The sequence below is a fragment of the Elephas maximus genome, chromosome 1 (assembly GCF_024166365.1).
Source record: "Elephas maximus indicus isolate mEleMax1 chromosome 1, mEleMax1 primary haplotype, whole genome shotgun sequence".
In the NCBI taxonomy this organism is placed as follows: Eukaryota; Metazoa; Chordata; class Mammalia; order Proboscidea; family Elephantidae; genus Elephas; species Elephas maximus.
Window position 1 is genome coordinate 198,313,301 of NC_064819.1, and position 15,076 is coordinate 198,328,376.

Here is a 15,076-nt window from a genome sequence, read left to right on the forward strand (position 1 = left end):
TAATTTTATTTGTGATTACTTAGATATACACTTCTTTATTTCCAAACATATGGGTTTTTTCTAGTTATCTTTTTGTTGGCTTCTAGCGTATTTGAATTGTGATCAGGAAAAACACTCTCCAGGACTTCAATCCTCTGAAATTTTTTGAGACTTGTCCTTAGCCCAGAATATAGTCAATTTTCATAAATGTTTCGCATATGCTGGAAAAGGGGCAGATGCTACAGTCACTGGGCTCTATATATGCTCTTTAAGTCAAGTTTGCTCATCCTACATTTTCACTGTTTCTCCTGTTTTTTCTATTAGTTCCCCAGGGAGGTGTGATCCAATCTCCCACTATGATTCTGGATTTGTTCACTTCTCCCTGTAATTCTGTCAATTTTATGGTGCAGGTATCAATTGTGGCAAATTATTTGGCTAGCATTTTAATCTTTATCAATTCATAAGTATCATTTAAATAGAGTGACTCAGGCTGTGAAGGTGTGATGGCCTGCAGGCACACATAAGGGTCTCTGGATTAGGGATCCTCAACCTTTGTGCCCTGGACCACTTTGTCAGGCTGGTGAAATCTGTGGACACTACCTCAAAATAATGTTTTAAATGCATAAAATAAACAGGATAGCAAATGAAAGCAATTTGCTTAAAATACAGTTATCAAAATGCCACCCAAAAATCGTGATATAGTAACATGTTTTTCTTTACTAATGTATTCAGTAACACGATCTAATGGTGTTTCTACTGACCTCCATAACTGCAAACTAGTGATAAGCATAAACAGCTTTTCAAGATACTTGCAACAACTATTATGTGATATGAAAATATCTGTGGTATCTCTTGCTGACAAAGTAACAGGTTCTGCTCATATCGTTGCAGTTTATCGTCTACATTCCTGATTAATGTTCGATTTCAATGAGAAAAGAGTAGTTTTTTCCTATTCAAGTTCGTGCAAAACCAGGTGCTGTCAAGTCAATTCTGAGTCGTGGTGAACTCTGTGTATCAGAGTAGAGCTGTGCTCCAAAATGACTGATTTTTTAGAAGTAGGGTGTAGGTCTTTCCTCCAAAGAGCCTCTAGGTGAACTCAAATCTTCAACCTTTAGGTTAGCGGCTGAGCATATTAACTATTCGCACCTCCTAAGGACTCCATCCAAGTTCACTGACACCCTGAATCCTATCCATCAAAAATTGTAGGCTAAGAACCTCTGGTTCAGGTTATCAAATCAGAAGTCACCTTTTGGTACATGTTTAAATGGTGGTCTTCTCAGGTCTAGCTTGCTATCTCCTGTTTATTCATTCTCATTCTTGTATTTTCTCCCCCATCTCTCTTCCTCCTTCTTGCTATTTCTCATTCTATAAATTTATAATAAAAACAAATGTATAGTTTGCCCACCATTTTCCAAGTTCCTTTCCTCTCGACATCACTATTTAAGTGAATGGAATAATTGTTATCTTAAGAAATATGACTGTTTCCTTCTCTCAATCCCTATAGCAGTCTGCTTCTCTTGTTGCATCTATTATATTGTGTTTTGCATTATGGATATTGCTATATCAGCTTTGTGTATTCCATTAAAGCATAAATTGTTTATAGCATATTCATCTTTGTATTTCACACAGTATAAATTTAATAGGTACTTAATAAATACTTGCATCTAAGACATTACCAATTTAATTTCATTCATCCCTTAGAGATCCCTTAGGGACTGAATGAAAAAAATTCTTGACTCATACTTTCTTTTTGTCCTGATTCTCCCTTGAATAATCTAAACTAAGACAAGATGCTGATTTTATTTATATTAGCCAAAATCTGGAATCTATCCAAATGCCTACTTACAGGAAAATGGATGGACTAACTGTAATATCTTCTTACAATGTAATACTACCCAACAATTACCAAAAAAAAAAAAAAAAAAAAACTTCTAACCCATTAACAATATAGGTGAATTTCAAAAATATTATATTGAGAAAAACAAACAAACTCAGACACAAAAGCACATGTGCTACATGACTAAGGAGCGCACCAGGGAACTTTCTGGGATGATGGGTATGCTCTTAATCTTGACCTGGATTGGTAGTTACACAGGTGTATACACTTCTAAAAATTCACCAAGCTGCGCATTTAAGATGCCTGCATTTTGCCACAGGTAAATTATGCCCCCAAAAGTTAGCATTATAAGATCAAATGCCCCAGCATTTAAAAGAAAGCCTACTACTAGGCACTGTTGTAAGCACTGAAGGCATAAAACAAAAACCCAATGCCGTCGTAAACAAAACAGTCTGATAGAGAACAGAAAAATGCATAACACATTACGATTATAAACTTCATTTGACCAATGACAGCAAAATATATAGCTAGTAGCAAAACTTGAATTACAATCTTTCTGAAGCACTCTTTTTTATTGACTTTATGTTTTCCTATTTTTATTACAGCTTAATGTCTTCATTAATGCATTTTCCTAATACACAAGCAATAAATGTTCATTGTAGAAAATATAGAAAATCCAAATAAGCATAAAGAAAATTAATTATCCATAATCTCACCACAGGAAATATTTTCTTTTTATATTGACTAAATAAATTGTTATTTGTTCTACTATTGGACCATATCCAAGTTAAAAAAGAGTTTTTAACCATAAATTCCAGGACCTCTTCAATGCTAAAATTACTTCACTTTAATCAATTCATCTCTTACTGAAAAAAACAAGAAACTCAACTATAGTATGTTTTGTTTACAGATTTTCACAGTAAATACACTATGGATCCATGAAACATTCAAATTAAGTTTCAACCATATTAAGAAAATATATTAAGCCTGATGGGATTTTGAGGGGCTTGAGGATCCTTGAATTTGGTCACTGAATATCATCAGGGTTTTTGGAAATTTTCAGTACATGAAGGATTCATAACCTTATAGAGATGGCAGGGTGAAAACAGATTCAGAGTCTTAAGAGTAAAATGTTCTTTGGAACCCTGGCGGCACACTGGTTAAAGGTTCAGCTGCTAACCAAAATGTCGGCAGTGCAAATCCACCAGCCATTCCTTGGAAATCCTATGGAGCAGTTCTACTCGTCCTAGAGGGTCACTAAGAGTTGGAATCAACTCAACGGCAACAGGTTTTGGGTGATGGGTCCCCATGGCCTAAAGCAGCATTGCCCAATGTGTTGGGAGTGGTGAGTAGTTCTGTGATCAGTGGATTTAGGAAAAGATTCATGCCACTTCTCATTCTAGGAAAGTCAAAATTCAGAAGTCCTACAACTAGAAAACAAAAATCTCTTTTATACTATTTCCCAAACTTATTTGGCTCCCTAAGCCTTCCTATTCCAACGCCCAACTCAAAAAAAAAAAAAAATCTCAAATTAAGGCCACACTTTGGAAAACACCAGCGTATCAGTTTATCAGGCTTGTCACAAACACAGCACCTATCTACATGCTCTTTCCTCAGCATCAACACCCTGCTCTCCCTTAGACCAAGCTACCCAGGAATGGCTACACACTCTTCATGTTGGATAAAACCTGCTCTGCGCTGCTCTGCTAGGAAGGCTTGGGAAAACTTCCCTCCTTGCTTCTATTTTACATTCCAACTTTCTTCATTGTTGACATTTCTACATTATAATTGTTTTTTTCATGTGACTCCCTACACACACAGGTAGGTAGGTCTTCTCCTTTTTTATCTTTTCCTAAGGTGGGCTGACAGTAAATTCTTTACAAATATTGGCTAATTAAATAAATAAATGTGTAAATAGTAAATTATGAGGCTAAACGTGTGACTTGTAAATTATGATATAAGCTCTTTTCAGGGAAGGAATCAAAATGAAATAGCAGATAGATTAAGGTGCCCATGTTCTTACTTCACTCACTAACTAGCATTAGGAGTCTTACTAAATGTGTATTTCTCAGTCACCCTAGATCTCCATATTTGTTATCTAATGAAAAAGCAAATGGAAACAAAAAGTATTTATCTGATTTTTGTCAAGGGGGAAAAATACACTTAACACTGTAATACAATACCTATAATATTAAAAAAAAAAATTAATAGACCAGCAATTTTTCAAATGTGCTGAGATGAAATTGAAAACTGAAGGGAAAAACAAAACAACCAAAAAAAGTTGAAAGCAAAGATACATGTTTTACTATGACATTAAAACATAGTAAGTGTCTTAAAAGAGAAAATAGAGAAGCATTGCTGCAAATGACAACCCCATTAGTACCACTTAAATTGCAAGGGACAGCTTACAGCTCACGTGTCATTATACACTAAATTAACTGGTTTTAAAATAAATGTATTCTAATACCAGCACATAAGAACTATCTATGAGAGAGATTTTTATGTGGCCCATAAGCCTATTTCAAAAGATAGCCTAGTCGAGGGTTCCTAAAGCACTTTGATACATGAGAGACTCATTCTAACAACAAATCCCCAAGGCATTTACTCCTCATAAATTTCCTTCGAAGAGGACCATTTCTGGTTTGCTTTAGAATAATCTTTAGTAACTGCAGAGGCAAAATGCTTCTTTATTTCAGAACCTCAACCAAAAGCTGTGTGTAAGATACGGTCAGAAAGAATAACCATACTTAAACTGAATCCATCAGTCATATGGCTTAGACATAGAGAACAAATACATTCCAGTTCTGATATTTTTGCCATGCTTAAAAATAAAGCAATTTTAAAATTGGCTCAATTAAGATTTTCCAGTTTTCCCTTATAATTAAGGTTTAACATGTAACTTTGATGAAAAATGATTAACGACGAAAAAGAAATACAATTAATCGCATAAAATGTGCCAATCCAACAACATAAAAGACACTTGCCTTAAAAAAAAGTTACAGCACAACAGAAATAATAGTCGTTAATAATGACTACTAAAACAAAACTAACATTTCTAGGATTTTCTCTGTTTACATCTTGTAGCTGTGATTTTTCTTAATCACACGTGAAAAAGATAAGGGAAAAAAGTATTATCTACTCACTTTCATAATTTGGTGGGGGCAATGAGCTTAATATTTTCTGTCACTTTTTTTTTTTTTTGAGACTAAGACCAAGAATCTCCATACATTTATCATCTTTACCCCACCATCCTCTGAAGGCTACACTGAATTAATGAACATACTTTTTCCCTACGATTTTTATAGGCTGATAATTCACGATCATAAATTAGAAGAAACCAGTTCACCTAGAATGAGTGAGTATAGCCACATGGCTTTTTCCTTTTACCCCACTGAGCAACTAGCGAGCAGTTTTGCTCCACAGACACTAACCAAACAGTGTCACCACCTCTCACTTTGGTTTTTTGTTTCTTGCTTCTTATCCACTATAGGTTAGAACCACATAGGTAAATTTTGTAGATAACCTATATAACCTGTGAGAGGAGTACAAAGCAAAAGCTATTTATCAATTCTGCATGACCTACTAGGTCCTTTCACCCAAGATGGGGACATAACTTCCCCCAATTGACTCTAGTATCAAATGTCATTATTGCTGCTGTCTGATCTATGAACAAGACTTATGTTTAGATGGAGTCCCTGAGTGGTACAAATGGTTAACACACTTGACTGCTAAATGGAAGGCTGACAGTTCGAGTTTACCCAGAGACATCTTGGAAGAAAGGCCTGGCAATCTACCTCCGAAAAGTCAGCCATTGAAAACCCTATGGAGCAGAGTTATGCTCTGACATACAAGGAGTTGCCATGAGTCAAAATTAACTCAATGGCAACCGGTGTAGTATTCAGATTCTAACGCGTGGCGTCATTAAATAGATCTATCCTTCTCATGGCAGTTTTTGTGCCTAGTTCAATGTCCCTTTTTCCACAGGTTTCTAAACTTGAATTTCTGATCTATCCCTCCATCAATTTTTTGGACTTGACACTTTGCTTGGATTGTGTTCCCAGTCCATTCCTCATAACTTCACAAACTTCCCCCAATTTGATTTCTGACATGCCGGATTTATGATACCGACCAGCCTACCTTCTAGCTGACCAAATCTCAGACGTGGGCATCCGTGGTCTGTCACTTTCACTGCAATTTCTAGAATAGATAATCCACAAAATAATCGGTATGAAGTTATTTTTTCACTAATGCCCCCAAGCTATTTTGGGAGGTGGAAGAAGAGACACATGTGCATAGCCAAAGACTAAGACTTGATAATAAGGGCTCTGATTCAAGAAGAAACATATACCAAGAAAAAAGACTACATCTTGTTAGCAAAATGTAAAGCATGCAAGGAATTCAACAGAACTATAATAAATGACACTGATGTTTATCATCAATATATAAATGAGGAGAAACTGGTACTGTATCTGAGCACATTGTAGTTCTTTAATGTGCATTAGATTCAAAGTTAATAGAGGGTAAGTTTGGTCATTCTCAACAACTTTTTTTAATTTTCTTTATAAAACCACAAATTTCAAAGAGCTTCTGCATAGTGTTATGATGGTGAGATATAAAACAACGTGCATAATTTTTACCATTTGGGTAAAAATGAGAGAAAATAAATATATATATGACAGAACTTTTCCCAACCCTCTGTAAAACCAACTGAATGGAACCCAGTGTTCAGTACTTGTAGGCTTCCATCTAGATTGGTGAAGCTCTTCTGTCATTATTTGAGTTTTACATGCTTTCTAAGATTTTGCAAGCTATTCTGGCTCATTAGATCTATTATTTTATTTAATAATTTAATTACTTAAGTTACTTGTGCCATCGAGTTAATTCCAGCTTCTAGTGACCCTATCAAACAGAGTAGAACTGCCCCATAGGGTTTCCAAGGAGTGCCTGGTGGATTCGAACTGCTGATCTTTTGGTTACCAGCCATAGCTCCTAACCAATATACTACCAGGGTTTCCTATATTCAAATTGATAAAAAATTAGTTCAAAAGGAATTGTGTCTATGTAAACTAAATTGAATGCCTTGAACATTCTTAATAAAGGCAGGTTGCCAAGAAAAATGATGCTGAATTAGGTGAGAGCGAGACAACTATAAAAAATTAAGAGAAAAATGAATAAAAACCTAGAAAAATCCTGCACTAATTTTAAAAGAGCTTTTAAGTTGTAGTACTAATTTAAAGAAATCCATACTGAAAATAGTAGATAATATAATATGGATGTGGTTTATGCAAGGAAGACAACCTGGAACTTCCATCTTGACAACCCAGAGTCAAAGTAAAGGCCTCAACCCTGTTTCACACAAATGGAGAATAAGCATACATATTTGTTTAAAAATATTCACTGTATATTTATACCATTTTTTTTATGCATTGTTTTAGTCATCTAGTACTGCTATAACAGAAGTATCACAAGTGGATGGCTTTAACAAACAGAAGTTTATTCTCTCACAGTCCAGTAGGCTAGAAGTTCAAATTCAGGGCGCTGGGTCCAGGGGAAGGCGTTCGCTCTCTGTTGGCTCTGGAGGACAATCCTTGTGAACCTCAGGTCCAAAGGACGCACTCTGTTCCCAGCACTGCTTTCTTGGTGGTATAAGGTCCCCATGTCTCTCTGCTTACTTCTCTTTTTTATATCTCAAAAGATCTGGCTTAAGACACTATCTAATCTTGTAGATCTCATCAATATAATTGCCACTAATCCATCTTATTACATCATAGTGGTAGGATTTACAACACATAGGGAAACCACATCAGATGATAAAATGGTAGACTATCACACAATACTAAAAATCATAACCTAGCCAAGTCGACAGATATTTTTGGGGGACACAATTCAATCCATGACATATGTCATTCAGTATTTTAACCCAATTTTTCAGTTCACCCTCCAACAGTAAATCCTGATGGTGTCAGATAAGCATATAAAGTAGAAACACTTGTGTGTATTCATAAACCATGTCTTGCTGATAAGACGAGAAGCTTGTCACAGTGTTTTGCCTCTGGAAAAGAGATGGAGAGCCTGTGAGTGATAGCTCAGGGAAAAGGGGGCTTGATTTACTTTACACAGGAGGGCCTTTTGAAGTAGGCAGGTCATTGGCGATTTTTATAGATATCTGTATAGCCCTGGAGCCCTGGTGGTGCAGTGGTTAAGAATTCAGCCGCTAACCAAAATGTCGGCAGTTCAAATCCACGAGCTGTTCCTTGGAAACCCTATGGGGAAGTTCTACTCTGCCCTATAGGGTAGCTGTGAGTCAGAATCGACTCAACAGTGAAGGATTCACAGCTAATGAGGAGCCCTGGTACAGCAGTGGTTAAGCAGTAGGCTGCTAAATGAAAGGTCAGCTGTTCGAACCCATCAGCCGTACCACGGGAGAAAGATCTGGCAGTCTGCTTCTGTAAAGATTTACAGCCTTGGAAACTCCATTAGGCAGTTCTACCTTGTCCTATAGAGTTGCTACAAGTCGACCCAACTTGATGGTAGTGGGTGGGGTATAGCTAATGAGAAGAGTGCACAGTGTACTTTTTGTACTGTTTGAACAGATTACTACATGTATGCATTTTTGTCTTGAAAACAAGATATTATCAACAACTGAAAAAATTTTTACTCCTCTTTGTTTTATGCACTTAAATTGGTTGAAAAATTCACAATGTGCATTGCATTGGAAATCTTAAAAAGTCCTCTAGATATTCAAAATAAGAATGCATAGGGAGAGATAAGATGATGGGGGAAGAGGATGTATACATGATTAAAGAGCTAAGATATTCATACTCAGCTGCCCAGCTCTCCTCACAGATGTGTGTTTGAACAAAGTTTGTCTTACAGTATTACACATCAACAGCATTTTTTACACTGTGTCATAATTATTTAGCAACTATTTTTCTCTCACAGAAGTTAGTTTCTTCTTTAAGGATGGGAGCCAAGTCTTACCAATCATTGAATTTCAGTTCTCTGGTACAGAGCCTAGCACACAGCATTCCTTGAAAAACTTTTGAATAAATACTTAAAGGATTCCATCAATAAGACATTATTCATACAACTCAGATTTGTGTAAGGAGAAAATAATGTCAATACCCATTCCAACATTGTCACTGACACTTGAGAAAATGTTATGAAGTAGGTTCTGTTATTATCTCCATTTTATAGATGAGGAAACTGAGGCACAAATAAGTTAGGTGGCCTTCTAAAGGTCACACAGCCATTAAGTACAAGAACTAAGATTCGAACCCAGGCAGTCTGCCTTCACAGCCAGGGCTCTTAACCACTAGACCATACTGTCTTCATTGAAGTAACTTCAATTGGTTGACTATGAATTAGAAAACCATTTATGGCCCAAAAGCATGTTAAATATTCAGATAATCTTTAAAGAACATAAAATTATCTCTTACTGCTGATAGCATAATGGTATATTCATAAAATCTAACCAACTAACTAATAAAAGAATTTGTTAAAGTGGCTGCATACAATACAAAATTCATCAATAATCAATAACTTTTTTTCTATACCAGCAACAATTAACAAGAAATCAAATGGGAAAGATATTGTATTCACAAGTGACAAAAACTATAAAACAATTTGTTGTTTTTGTTGTTGGGTGCTGTTGAGTCAATTTTCAACCCATAGCAACCCCCTGTGAGAGAGAGAACTGCCCCCTAGGGTTTTCTAAACTGTAATCTTTATAGAGCAGATCTCCAGGTCTTTCTCCCTCAGAGTGACGTGGTGGGTTCCAATTGCCAGCTTTTACATTAGCATCCAAGCATTTACCCATTGAGTTACCTGGGATTATTGTAAAGTAATTTAGAAATAAATTTAATAATAAAAGTACATGGCATGTTTTAAAAGCCATAAAAATTTTATTGAAGGACAGAAAATATATACAAAGAAAAACATATCATTTTTTAAAGGAACAATTTAAATAATAACATAAATAATATTTTACACAAATTTTAGTGTAATTCCAATTAGAACCCAATGAGTAAAGTGTTTTTTTAATCTTCACATAAAAGGATACATGTTCAATAATAGCTGTATAAATTATAAAAAGAATAAGAGTGAGGGAGGACTTGCTGTAACAAAATGTATTATAGAAACACTATAACCTAAATAATATGGCACAGAATAGAAAAAATAATCCATGGAATACATATAGAATGCAAAACTAATGCCCCAGTATTCATGAGAATATGGTAAAGGGCAACTCAATCCAGTGGGAAATAAATGATTTAAAACATGTTACTGATACAAATGGCTACTCATCTGAATAATATAAAGGGAGGCCCCTGCTGCATACAAAAATAAAATAAATATTTTCCATTTTATTTTAACGGGCAAACATATGAAGAGAAATTTCACAAAAGAACATATCCAAACATCTAATAAACATTAATAAATACTGACTCTCCCTAGTGATCTGAGTAATTCGAGCTATTATTATTCAAAATATTAAGTAATAATAGGGAAAACTGATACGTAGACATTGCATGAAAATTACTTTTGATCCCCTCTGACAGAGTATCCATTCTTATACAAGGGGAAAAACTACAGTGACCCCTCTGCCTCCCAATTCCCAGAACCTAAAGCTTCATTCTTCAGGAAGCCAAGGAACCAGCTGTTTCAAACCTCTTACATTCTCAGTTGGCAACACATGCCCTTAAGCGCCACACTTTTTCTTGCCCATCTTTCCTGCAGTATTTCAATGGAAAATTAACACCACCCGTTTAAATATCTATAGCCTACAGACCCACTTATGACTTCAAGTCAGCTTGCCTTCTGGTGCTTTTCAATATTTTTTCAGTTCAATGAATCGGGCATTAATTAAGAACAAAACACTTTTAACTCTAGACCAGTGCTTCATTTAAGCAATGCCCGTCACATGTTATAGTCTAATCGTAAGAGCAATGCATTATTCTTTGGCCTCCCGACAGATAGGAAGCATCAAATCTGAAGTTGCCTTAATTTGTATTAACAACAAAGGACAGGGGACTTTGATATGTTTAAGTTCTAATAGTATATTCCCAAGTATGTATCTAATGATACATTCCCAAATATGTGTGTGTCTCTGTATGTGTGTGGTGTGTATGCACGTATTGGTTTATAAAAAGATCCTAAGGAAACCTTGATTTTTATTTTAACTTCACTTAAAGGGAAAAAATAAAGGGGAAGTAATTCTAAAAGAATAATTATATAACGATGCTACAACACAAGCTAGTAATTCAGGAAGCTCTGAGACCTGGAATGATAATCCATTTCTTTGACTACCTTCCAGCAATTCTTTAGGAACATCTTGGAAAGAGAGTATTCATGTATTATTAAACACGTTTTTTAACATATTTTCTTCTTTCCAATAAATCTCAAACCTTCAGACTTAATTTCTGCTTTAAAAAAAAAAGTCATGCTTGTAATAATCTATTCTTTCTTCTCTATTAATTCAGTTATTCATTCTAGCAGTTGCCATCAAGTCAATTTCAACTCATGGCTACCTCATGTGTATCACAGTAGAACCGTACTCCATAGGGATTTCAGTGGCTGACTTTTCAGAAATAGCCAGGCCTTTCTTCTGAGGAACCTCTGGGTGAACTCAAACATACAATCTTTCTGTTAGCAGCAAAGCACCCTAACCATCTGCACCACCCAGGGACTCCATTTATTAGACCTGCCCAAATAGCAGTTACTATTTACATGTGTGGTATCTACTATGCATCAGATACTTTATCTGTATCAGCTCATATATAGAGGGAATTCAAGCCCACAGAGTTACTTGCCTGTTTCTATACAGATAATAAGTGGTAAAGCTGGAATTCAAACTCACATCTGGAATTCCCTAGATTCTGGATAAGAGCAGATACAAAGCATTCAAAACAGGGATATGGATCTTCCAACCCTCCATGTTTCATAATAGCTCAATTAATCAAAATCTACCTTAGGAGTAGTTTCCATAAGATTAAGTTTACCTTACAGGGGTTCCATCACCGTGGTTGATATCTAGAACTGTTTGTCTTTAAATTTCTCCAAGATGATTCAAGAAATAAAAATAGAACCTTCTGGAGCTACTACAAACTGACAACAATCTTCCAGGTCCACAGCAAAAGCATATCCATTCGTTCAAAGTAAAAAGGACCATGACTGGAAAAAAATCTTCCTCTATTCATGCCCATTCAGACCAGACTATAACAGAAGTCATTTCGTTAAAAGGCTCGTGGTGGTAGAATGCAGAGTGCATCTCAGAGCTGTTGCCTTTGGCTAATGCAAGAGCCCGGACAGACACTGATGTGGCCTGTCTCGCTTCATGGCTCTTCTCATCCTGTCTTAATAATTCATTTGGTTTTACTTTCATTTACACATGTGCACACATACCACACAGATGTATCACTAGGAGTAGTTATTACTATATTTAATATTAATGTCAAGGCATGTATTCTGAACCCATCCAAAAATGCAATTATTTCACTCTGGGAAGAAAACATGGTTAATTCTGCATATCTGTTCTCCTGAAAGTAATTAGATCATTCAGATGCTATACACGCTGTAACGTACAAAACACACAACTAGACATTTAAGTCTTGTGTTGTCAAAAGTAGAATTCAAACACAAAAATAAACTCATTCAGCAGGATCACATAGCTTGCAAATTATCTGATTTCCATTTGTCTCTTCTACATTCAGTTACAACAAAGGCAGATAATGTGGTATGGTAGAAGAACTCTGAACCTGGGCTCAGGAGCCCTAAATTCTAGTCCTACCTCTACCTTCAACCTGCTGTGTGACCTTGGACAAATGCCTTAACTTTTCTAGTCTTAGGTTGCTTATATGTGAAAAGGGAAGATAGATGAACGAGTAACTGCCAAGATCCTTTACAGCCTAACCCCCTCTGATTCTAATCTCCACCTTAGAGACCACTGATCCAACCTAAAGAAAAACCTGGTGATCTACTTTCAAAAATAGCCAGTGAGAAACCTATGGATTACAACAATTCAATCTATAACCAATCATGGGGATGGCACAGCACTAGGTAGCATTTCATTCAGTTGTGCAAGGTATCACCGTGAGTTGGCAACCAACTCCATGGCAGCTAACAACAACCTAACCTATGACAACACTTCCCTACTTTGAACTTTTACTTGGACTAAGTGTGGATTTTTATTATCACTGTGCAGTACCCCCTTAGAAAAAAAGACCACTCTGTTACAAATCTAAAGAAACACCTGTTCTCATTTTGCAATAAAGAAATACAGAGCTGAGGAAGCAGGAGAGATGGAGTATTATCAACTCCCGTGTGAAATGAAACTTGTGGTTGATGCTGTTGACAAAGGACGTTATTAGACTCTTCCAAATTACAAATGAAGCTGGGGGTCATATGAGATATTAAGCAGTTTCTATTTCACAATAATTAATACGGATAGAAAACTGTACTAAATCACGTCAGAAATTTCCTTCAGCTCTTGTAGGCATGCCGGGAAGAACTTAGCTGCTTTTATTGCTTACCCTATTCTTTGTGCTCCCAAAGGAGGGGAGAACAGGAGGAAGAGCCTTAGTCATCTGCAATTAATTACTCATTGAATTTTTTAAGCCATGATCATCTTTTCTTTTGAGCTTTCATCTAAGTATCTCTAAGAACTATGGAATATTAATTATAACAATGGTGTCCTGACATAATTTTGGCTTTGATTAAAACTATGTGCCCTACTTCAGGTGACTCTCCAGGTCTGGAGCCTGAAAAATCCTAGAAGGTTACAGCCTGGAAAGAGGTTAGAGCTCATCAGGGCCCCCCTCACCTTTTACGGATGATGCCTCTAGGGGTTCAGAGGTTAGGAGACGTGCCCAGTTTCACCTAGCTAATCAAGAAGCGGGCTGAGCACAGCGTGAACCACATCCTGTGCTGCAAAGCCTCACTTGGGCTTGTGCCAAAATAACATATTTCACAATAAACTTTTCCTCACTCACCTCCTAAGTCACTAAAAGGATTAATAAAATTTACAGATTACTTTCTTAGTCACAAGGCCATCAGGTAGGTGGAAATGCCACGGCCATATAATGGCCGATCTGGAGGCCTTAATAAAACATATTTCATCTCCCTTCCTGAAATTTTTAACATTTGGGTTACCTCCTCAATATCAAGTTAATCAAAATTAAGTTAAACATCCCTATGTAATGAGTTGCATATAATTTTAAAGATGAATGAGATGAACTGTGATCAAACACAAAAAAGTAGCCCTTAAACATTACAAAATCCACTTATCTGGCTAGTCACCTTCGAACCTGGGTTTCATTATTACTTTACCTATTTAAGGGATAACAATAAAAGGCTAAACAGCTTTTTGCTTTTATTTATTTATTTATTTAGGTGCCCGTAGAAATTCCTGTATGGTACAAACAGTTAATGAGCTAGGCTGCTAACTGAAAGTTTGGAGCTCTGAGTCTCCCCAGAGGCACCTCAGAAGAAAGGCCTGGCTATCTACTTCCGAAAAATCAGCTGTTGAAAATTCCATGGAGTACAGTTCTACTCTGACACACATGGGGTCACGATGAGTTAGAGTCCACTCAACAGCAACTGGTAAGAGCGCCCAAGGCTCTCTAGGGAATGGTGGGCCACTAGCATAAGAGGTGAGGGGACTGGAGTATAAGTGGGAAGGATATAAAGAACTTTGAGAGGCTATGTAAAGAATATTTCAATGTCTTTATAATATGGTATATATTTGAGTTTGGGCCCTCAAATGCCACATATCTTACAGGAAGTCACTATACTTACGAGGTTGAAAGTTGGACCTTAAGAATCAGACAATCCTGGTTCTTTCATTCAGTAACCATGATACCCTGGGCTTATTATTTCACCTTCCTAAGCCTCAATTCTCTCATTCATAGAGTGGGGTTAATAATTAGACCCTCCCACAGAACTGTTGAGAGGATTACATGAGCTAATACAAGTAAACAGTATTAACTATTAGGTACATAGTAAGTACTCAATAAATTAACTTCTAAGCTAGTCTCAGAACAGTTGGCCCACCTTTACTCAAAGTGTTTGGCCCTTAGTGGTTTATGTAGTTGTGATGAGGAAAGAGACTCTTAAAATATTATTTTTCTTCTCTCCTGGAAAACTTTTTTTAAAATTAAACATAGATTAGTGTGTCCCTTTCTGATTTTTTTTTTTTTTTTTTTTGCTTGAAGTACAGGGTTTAGACTGATCTTTCTGTCTGCTGTTATTTTTATTTCTTCA